This window comes from Octodon degus, unplaced genomic scaffold, assembly GCF_000260255.1.
Source record: "Octodon degus isolate 3935 unplaced genomic scaffold, OctDeg1.0 scaffold00024, whole genome shotgun sequence".
Classification (NCBI taxonomy): Eukaryota; Metazoa; Chordata; class Mammalia; order Rodentia; family Octodontidae; genus Octodon; species Octodon degus.
In genome coordinates, this window is record NW_004524600.1 from 2,430,447 (window position 1) to 2,440,261 (window position 9,815).

Consider the following 9,815-nt stretch of genomic DNA (forward strand, 5'->3'; position numbering starts at 1 on the left):
TAAATTACCACACTGTCTGAAAGCTGTCCCTATAATTCTTCTTCTCTTATGCTTCAAGATAGAGCCACCCCTCTACTCCTTTTCTTTATTTTTCAAACATTTTAAGCTATGACTCACAGTAAGAGATGCCTTTTACATTATAATCCTGTAACAGTCACCTCCTACACATAAAACTTTCATCAAACCATGCTGTGTGATGTCCTCTACTGCTAAGCTCCTTCAGTTTAACAATTTCTTTCTTTATAAAATGATTATTACAATGCATTTATATTAATTTTATTGCCCTATAATAGGCATATGACATGCAACTTATAAAAGTGTCTCTTTTTTTATTAGTCCCTAAACCTACAAAATGAAGCATGGTACACTCACCCCAAATCTCTGTCAGTTTTCCTCTGTGAGTTTCTTAACAGTGACTTTCTTGGTCCAGGTATGTAGCCCAGTGGCATAAGTGCCTGCCTGGCAAGTGCAAGGTCCCAAATTCAGTCTCTGGTACTGCAAGAAAATGCTCCCCCAAAACAACAAAAAATTGACTTTCTTTGTAACTCTTTTGATGTTGCTTGTTTGTTTTAAGTTTGAGGCTACTAGCATTGCACATTATTCGTAAACACAATGTTGTAGGTAGGCAGTTAACTTTGTTTTCAAAGTATGTATATATGTTCAGTTCAGGCTGAACTTGAATTTGCTATGTACCTGAGGCTAGACTGGAACTCAGAGAAATCCTCCTGCCACAGCCTCCTGGATTATAGGCTGGGATTATAGGCATGCGCCACTTTGCCCAATTAGTCTCTTTTATGCCTTGCATTTATGGAGCCCTCATGACACAGAACTCTTTATAGGATATTAAGGCAAACATAGGGCCTTCCACTTCTCTGTTATGTAAAAAATGACTTAACTGGATCATCTTTACTGTTAAAGCTCTGGGAAGAAATGACTCAGAAGCTTGTACAACTTAAGAAGTTCTCTTTAAGAAAAAGAATCTGAAATTATGAATATTAAGTTAAGTATCATGGCCAATATTCATTTGGAATAAGGAAAGAAATCACAAAAATAACAAATGTTTAATGATAGGTAGTACAAGCACTACAACATTACCAAAACAGCCTAATACTCTTATTGATAAACTATTTTCAGACTTGAATACAATTTCCTCTACAGTTTTGCAAGTAAGCACTTCAAATGCCTCTTGATATAATAATGTTTTGAGAATACAATCCATGTACAGAACAGAAGGGTGAACTAGACTTACCACTAAGCCTTACTATGACTGACTGAAATTTGGTCTTTGTTTTTGATAATTTAGAAACATTTCTTAATAGTGTCACAAACCCATTATTGGCCATATAACAAAAAATATTGGGATTTTTGTCAGACTTGGAAAACTTCTATTGATTCTTCATGTATGATCTATATATTTGTAGGACATTCCCAATTTTCTCAAACAGAATTGAATTTAAATATTTTTAATTAATTACACTTATTAACCCATTTGTCCTTGATGTCCTGATTATAGTGACATCTGGTGATTTTCTATTATACTCATTGATTTCAGTATTTGCTGTTCGTGATAGTTAATGGATTGTGTCAACTTGCGTAAGAAATGCCCAGCTGAAGTGGCTCAGCATAGTTCTGTGTGTGGGAGAGCCGCCCTGGGGAGGATCATCTCCAGAGTGGAGGAAAAGCAAAAGGAAGAAGAAAGGTTGCCTTCTTTGAGAGGGGTCTTGGCTTCACCTTGGATGCCCTCTCGAGGCTTCCAGCGCAGACCCTCGGGACTCTGGATGTGAACTCACCCAGGGCACTACAGCAAGCTCGGGCCTTTGACTAGATCCTTCAGATCTCCAGCTGGCAGACAGCCCCTTCATGCCCTTCTGCATCTGACTCTGTGGGTGGTCGTTGTAAGCCAATCTTGTAAATCCTTATATATCTTGCGTTACATCTGTTTTTCTACTGAGTGCTGGCTGATACAGTGCCGAATCACTGAGGAAGCTACTTTTTCTCCAGTGGATTTGATGATTCACTCTAGGCTATTAGTTGAATTATAAAGTAACTCATGCATGTATCATTTTATTTTAGTCTTTCTTAGTTACTGTGTTTGAAGTACTAAATGGTTTTGTTGCAATTTATTTCCTGATACAGGAATAGTTTCTATTGATTTTACTGCTCACTCTACTGCTTCTATTCCTTAATACAATTACTTTTATTCTATTTTTCTTCTCTCTTTTTGTTGTTTTGAGGCAGTCTTGCTATGTAGTTGAGGTGGGTCTTGAACTCACGGCAATCGACCTACTTCAGCCTCCTGAGTGCTGCGCCACCATGCCCACCTTTTTTACTCTAACTTTTCTTTCAATTCCTTAAATACATAACTGAGAGACAGCAAAGTACCCTCCATATCCACCCAAATCAAGAGTCCACAATTTTGCATCTACATGATTGAGGGCTTGGTTTGGCTGCCCTGGAAGGCCTGCTCCAACCCTGAGGGCTGCCATTGGTTAAAGCCTCTTAGAGCACTGGTTTTACAGTGGCATCCAGGGCTGGACTGAAAGCTACTCTTCTGACCTTCAGTTTACTCATCTGAAAAATGAGGGGGGTGGGGCGAGATGTCCTTTATGGACAGCTCTGGGGTACAGTCCTGGAAAATAAAACTCTAAGAATGATCTGTTGCATGGCGGGGAGCCTAGCCTGACCACTAGGTGGCGGTCTTGTTCCATGTGAAGAAAAATTTTGTAGCCTTTACCAATAGTTTCAAAGTTTGAATAAGCATAGAAGAAGGATTTTTCGAAAGGATACTGAAATAAAAGCAGGTCAGCAAAAACCAGAATTATGGAGGAATGACTATAAACAGCAATGCCAAATAAGGGACATAAAATCCCTATCGTCAAGGCAGTAAAAGATACAGGGGTATATGAGCGTTGTGTTTTGGGTATTAGTTAAAGGAAGATAGGGAGAAGAGTACCTTGTAAATTTCTATAGCTTTTGAAAAAAACATGATTTAAAAGTTAACCCTAACATTTAAGGATTTAGCTGGTAGAATTACCAGATACCTGAAGACCATAGAGTCTAAACTTACAAAATATAAAACAAAGAGACAAGACGCTCTTTATTTTGTCTAAATCAAAAGGGAACATTGAAGGGATCAATACCAATCTTTTACCATTGTATGAAATTAAGTGATCAATAGGTTTTGAAATTTTTAACGTCCTATGAGGGCGTAGCCCTTGCTAGGGTGAGTTACCATAGCTTCTGGGCTTAGAAGCTTGCCTGGCCAGGAGTCAGGGGCCATTTCTGTGGATAGAATTAAAGGGAAAACGCAGAGGAAGATACAGGCTTCCTAATCATAGTGCTGGCCACTTGGTGATAGTTAAGGAAAGACATCACCTCACCAGCGACCACACAGAGCCAAGACCCAGGGGCCTGAGAAAGAGGACAGGGACAGCCAACGTTCAGGTCTCGGGTATCACAGATTCTGTCTTATCAACTGCGCCTTGCCGTGTTGGTAGGCGCGCGCGTAGCCCTGGAGTCGAGGCTCCTGCTCAGGTTCTCCGGTTGGTCCTCTCCCACTGCTCCTGTCCTCCCTCAGGTGGGTGGGCACAGGGTTCTTCCGACACCACAGCGTGGGCCTCAGGGCTCTGTTTACCGTGCGGTTCTCCCCTTTTACTTACATTCATAGCCATCGGATTGCATCATCCTCCCTTCCATTTAAAAAAAAAGTTACAGTGCAAAGTACTCTTTAACAAGGGCTAGCACTCGTTACGCATTTGCTTAATGACACAAAGGCATTGCATTTGCTTAATGACACAAAGGCATTGTTCGCTCCTTTCCAGGTGAAAGCCGCAGATCAAAGGCACCAATAACGGTGTGTTGAGAAGAGGCGCAGAAACTTTATGGGGATCCTGTGAGGCTTAGCATTTGCATTGCTCTTTATACCCTTAAAGGAGCCTGCAATTATTAATTGATTATCCCACAGAATAGATGAAGGTCATTGTCATTAGCCCTATTTTACAGATGAAGAATCTGGTAACAGTTAAGAAATCGCTCCACCACCCCGTTCAAAGATCTGACGCAGGGGTACAGTGGGAGATGGCAAAACAGGAGGCTGCTGCCTCCCACAGGAGCCCCTTCCTCCAATGTCTCCTGAAGCCCTCCGAACAGAAGCTGTGCTCTGGACCACCCTGCTTCCCTGGGAGCCCAGTCACCTTCACTGTACTCGTCTTTCTCGTGTATCAGTCCACCTTGTGTGAGATTTCATCCCCTTCTCCTTCATTCAGTCCTGCATTCATTCATTCAGTGAAACTTGGTCACTTCAGTTGATTTGGATACGAACATGGAAATGAAAAACAACTAATTCTTCAGATGACTTGCCTTTGAAGAACTTTGATTGGCAGGAACACACACACACACACACACACACACACACACACACACCCCTCCTAAAGGCTACCCTTTGGACGTAGGAGTTGTTTGGAGGTAGTTGGCCAGTCCTCCCCAGAATGCGAGACTTGTGACACAGGCACTGGGACTCTCAGGGGTTCCTAGGGGAGAGAAGTTAGGAGGCATCCTGCATGTTCTCTAATCCTTATTTTTGCCTAGGTCAGATCTGCTCGTTCAACGGATAAACTCTTACTCTGGAGTAAGAGTTTGTTTGTCCGAATGTCTTTTATCTTACAGGACCAAGAGAAATTGCAAATCGGGACTAACCTTTGTATCCTTAGCATGTCGTAGAAAATAGCAGCGAGAGTAACTGCTCTGTATTGAGGGCCTGCTCTGTCTGGTGCTTTAAATAGCTGATACTACAAAGACCTTTGAGGCAGGTATTGTTATTATGCCTTTTTCACCGTTGAACAAAGAGAAACTGAGAGAGTTTAAGTAATTTGCTCAAAGCTACATAGTTCTTTTGGCCATTGAACAGGAATTTAGTGACCTGTGCTTTGTGCTCAGCGTAGAGATCCAAATGATGAGTATGGGACGTGTGGACACTCCCCGCAGGCAGCTCATAGAACCCTGGGAAGAGAGACATTAATGAATGGAAATATCTATTGGGTAACCATTTATCAGTATATAATCACAACTCATGATAAAAATCTCTGAAGGAAAAATAGAAGATGCAGTTCAGTAGAAGCACATCCAGTGAGCTGATCAGACCACAGGCCACTGGAAAAAGGGAAAGGTCAGGCGGGCTTGCTTGGAGGCTCTGATGTGCTCAGTGAGTTTGATATATATGAGGCCATGAATTGGACCAGAAGAAACAGCAAACCAAGGCTTAGAGTAGGTGGGAACTGGGAGTGTTTGAGAATTAGAAAGACTCCAGAAGAAACGTGGAGAGGCATTCAAAAGGGGGCAGGATTGTGCAGGACCTTCTGGGTGGGATTGTGGGATGGTGCAGGACCTTCTAGCTGTGGTGGGGTTTGAAGTCTGGGAACTCAAAGATTCTAGTAAATGCAAATCATGAATTGGTAAAAAGCAGAATCTGCCTGCAGTGGGGAGAACACATTAGAGAGGAGTTAGCAGCATAATGGGGAGCTGGTCAAGAGGGTGTCAAGTGTCACAGTAATCCTGATAAGAGATGATAGAGGATGGGTTTGTTGATGTTTGCCAAGTCAAATGGAATATTTTGCTGAATTCACATCTACAATATTTAAATAACAATGGAATATCCATCTCTGATAAAACTAAACAAAAAAGGGGATACAAATGAAGGACAATTTTGTGTCTGTATATTCAAAATACTTAGGGTAGATATACAGCTACTTTCTCTTAATTAAATGAGAAGAAAAGATTTGAACTAATAGTGTTTGCGTACAGGATATCATGTCTGCATCTTGTACTATGAATAACCACAAAGAAAACAACAATACACAATGTATTAATTAGTGAAACTGTCCTACTAATCAGTTTTGAAACTGTCTCATTGTTATTTGTTTCTCAATAAAAGTATCATTTTTAAAAATAATTTTATTATTTAAAGAGAATGCAGCTGTATATCTGTCCTATTTTGAACAGATACAAAATGATCATTCATTTGTATCCTTTTTTGCTTAGTTTTGTCAGAGATGGGTATTCCATTGCCATTTAAATATTGTAGGTGCATGAATTCAGCAAAATAATCCAATATAGTCCAGTAGTCCATAATAGTAATGGGTTATCCATAGGACTGGCAATGTCAGAAGTTGTTGAGTTGAGCCTTTTATAGCTTAACATATTAATATGGCTTTATGTTTTATATCTTGTTTTTATACTTTTCTGCTGGATGGTTAAGACCAAGATAAAGCAAGACCTATATAATAAGAAATGTAACTTTTGTATCTTATAAGGTCAGTCAAATCCCCTCAGCATTTAACCTGAAATACTGTATGGCAGTTTGTAGATCTTTCGTCAGTGTCAGCCATGTTGATGAGTCATGGCCATTGCTTGACCAATTTGTTCTCTGTGAAAGCCTGAGAGAATGTTTTCTCTGAATGCAACTCTCTGTAGGCACACTTTACATTACTGATCACTTTTCTCTGTGGCTCCATAATCTCCTTGAACAGAAATTTGGAGGGCTGGGGAGATGGCTCAGTGGAATAAGCACTTCCCTGGCAAGCACAAGGGCCTGAGTTCAATCCCCAGTTCCCCCCCCAAAAAAAAATTTGGGACATAACTGAGTTACATGATGTTACAGTATAGGCTCTATATGTCCTGGGTCTTCACTGACTTTGAAAGGCTAGGGCCAATATGTTGGCGCCCTTCTTTTTCACAAACTTAGGAGGCTGTTAACCCTCCAGAAGAGAAGTTTATTATTATTACCCTACAACCTAGGCAGTAGAGCTTAACCTCACTATCTGTCTAAATATCAAACATCTTAGGCATAACATGGAACAGGTATTTTCTTTTTAAAAAATTTTTTTCCCATAATTTTTTGAGAGACATATAGCAATGAGACAGTTTCAAATCAAATTGGTATGACATTTTCAATAATTAACACATTGCATACACTCTTGCTAGTGGTTATTTGCTGTACAAGATGTGGACATGATATCCTATTTACAAACATTATTAGAACAAATCCCTCTATTCTTTAAGAGAATGTAACTATATATCTATCCTAACTATTTTGAATACACAGATACAAAATGGACATTCATCTGTATCTCCTTTTTTGTTTAGTTCCTTCATTTGAATATTATAGGTGTGTTGACCCAGCAAAATATTCTAAAAGAGTCCAGTAGTGCATAATAGTATTGGGTCTTCTGCTTGGCTGGCAGTGTCTGAAATTGTTGACCTGAGTCCTCTACAGCTCAACGTAACAGCATGGCTTTACTTCTTATACTTTGTTTTTATACTTTTCTGCTGGATGGTTAAGACCAAGATAAAGCAAGACCTATCCAACAAGAGTTGTAGCTTTTGGGTCTGATAAGGTCGGTGAAATCCACTCAGTATTTATCCTGAGATCCTGTACCTCAGATTGTAGATCCTTTGTCAGTGTCAGTCATGTGGATGAGTCACGGCCATTGCTTGGCCAATGTGCTCTCTGTGAAAGCCGGAGAGAATGTTTTCTCTCCATGTGACTCTCCTTAGGCACACTCTACATCATCCATCACTTTCCTCTTTGGCCCCATAATCTCCTTGATCAGAAAATTTGGGACACTACTGAGTTACATGACGTTACAGTACAAGTTCTCCTATGTCCTGAGTCTTAATTGACCTTGGAAGGCTAGGGCCAAAATGTTGGCTTTCCTTGCGGCCCTCCTTTTTCTCTAATTCTGGTCTGCAAATTTAGGTTGTTAACTCTCCAGAAGAGAAGCTTATTGTTATTGACATACAACCTAGACTGTTGAGCTTAACCTCACTATCTGTCTAAATATCAAACATCTTAGGCATAACATGGAACAGGTATTTTTCATCAAGTATTTATATGTTGAACTTTAAGTCCCTACAGAATATGATGAAAAAACATTTAAAAAATTAAAATATATTTTAAAAATAGGCATTAAGAATTATATAATACTTATGTTTACACATAAGTCCAGAAATCTAACTTTGTACAACCTTGTAGCAGGACAGTCCCACATCATTCCTTTTTCTGTCTCCTGCTTTCATTCACCACCCCATTCTTTTTGAACAGTTATCTATCTGAGAGACAGCACAGCAACAACTGGCATGTCATGACAAGCAGCCCATATTTGGAAGACCAGAATGACAGGCACTCCAAGAATGAACCTACTATTACAAATTGCCATCTTCAGTGCAGTTGCTTAGTTCACAGGTGTCAGTATATATAGCTAGTCAGGGTGAGAATCATTCCAATTAACTGCAACATTAAAAAATCTTCTGAAGATTCTCAGGATCATTGCCTTACCTATCTTCTACATGTTACTGTATGGCTTGCCCCTGTCATGCTTCCTAGCTCTTCTCCTTGCTCTCTTTTCATTGTCTAGTCCTCAAGTTCTTGCTTTCCTTTTAGTTGTATTATACCTTTCTATTTGTATTTCTTCTTTTGAGTTCTTATACTATGGAAACTATATGATATTAGCACATGTGTGTCTGGTTTATTTCACTAATGAGTATATTTTCAAGTGGCATCCACTTAAATGTAAAGGCTTCAAGTTTATCATTCTTTATAGCTGAGTAATACTCCATTGTATAAAAATACCACATCTTTTTCATCCATTCCTCAGGTGATGGGCATCTTGGTTGTTTCCAAGATTTGGCTATCACAAATTGTGCTGCTATAAAAATAGGTACACATGTATCACTATGGTGTGATGTTTTCAGATCCTCTGGGAAAATTCCCTATAGAGGAATAGGTGGATTAAATGGGATTTCCAGTCCAAGTTTTCTAAGTAGTCTCCACCCTGATTTCCATAATGGTGACACCAGTCAATGTTCCTACCAGCAGTGGAGAAGGGTTCCTTTTTCCCCACAGCCTCTCCAACCTTTGTTGTTGGGTGATTTCTTTATGATAGCCATTCTTTCTGGGGTGAAATGATACCTCAATGTTGTTTTAATTTGCATTTAGGTATTTTCCAGCAAGTATTGGTATGTTAAACTTTAAATCCCTCCAGAATATGAAGGAAAACAATTAAAACAATAAAAAATTAAAAAAATAGGAATAAACAGTTACATATTTTTACACAGAAATTTAGAAATGTAACCATATGCAGCATGGTAGCAGGACAGTCCTGTGACATTTCTTTTCTTGTCTCTTCTTTTCATTTATTATCCTTTTATTTTTTTTAAACATTTACTTGAGAGACAGTATGGCAGTAGCAGTTTGTATTTAGAAGACCAGAATTACAGGTATTCCAAGCATGACCAGACCATTACACATTGCTTTCTTCAGTGCTATTGCTTAGTTCACAGGTATCAGCATATATAGTTAGTCAGGGTGGGAATCCTACCAATTAACTGCTAGTTTCAATAACATGCTGAAGATTCTTAGGATCATTGCCTCATACATCTTGTGCATAAAAATGCATGGCTTTGTCCCTGTCATGTTTTCTAGCTTTTCTCCTTGCCCTCTCTTTGTTGTCTAATCTTCAAGTTCTTGCTTTCCTTCCAATTGTGTTATGCCATTCTATTTTTATTTCTTCTTTTGAGTTCTTATACTAGGGAGACTATATGATATTTATACATGTGGGTCTGGTTTATTTCACTTATTAGTATATCTTCAAGTGGCATCCACTGAAACATAAAGGCTTTGAGTTTATCATTCTTTATAGCTGAGTAATACTCCATTGTATAAAAATACCACATCTTTTTCATCCATTCCTCAGGTGATGGGCATCTTGGTTGTTTCCAAGATTTGGCTATCACAAATTGTGCTGCTATAAACATAGGTA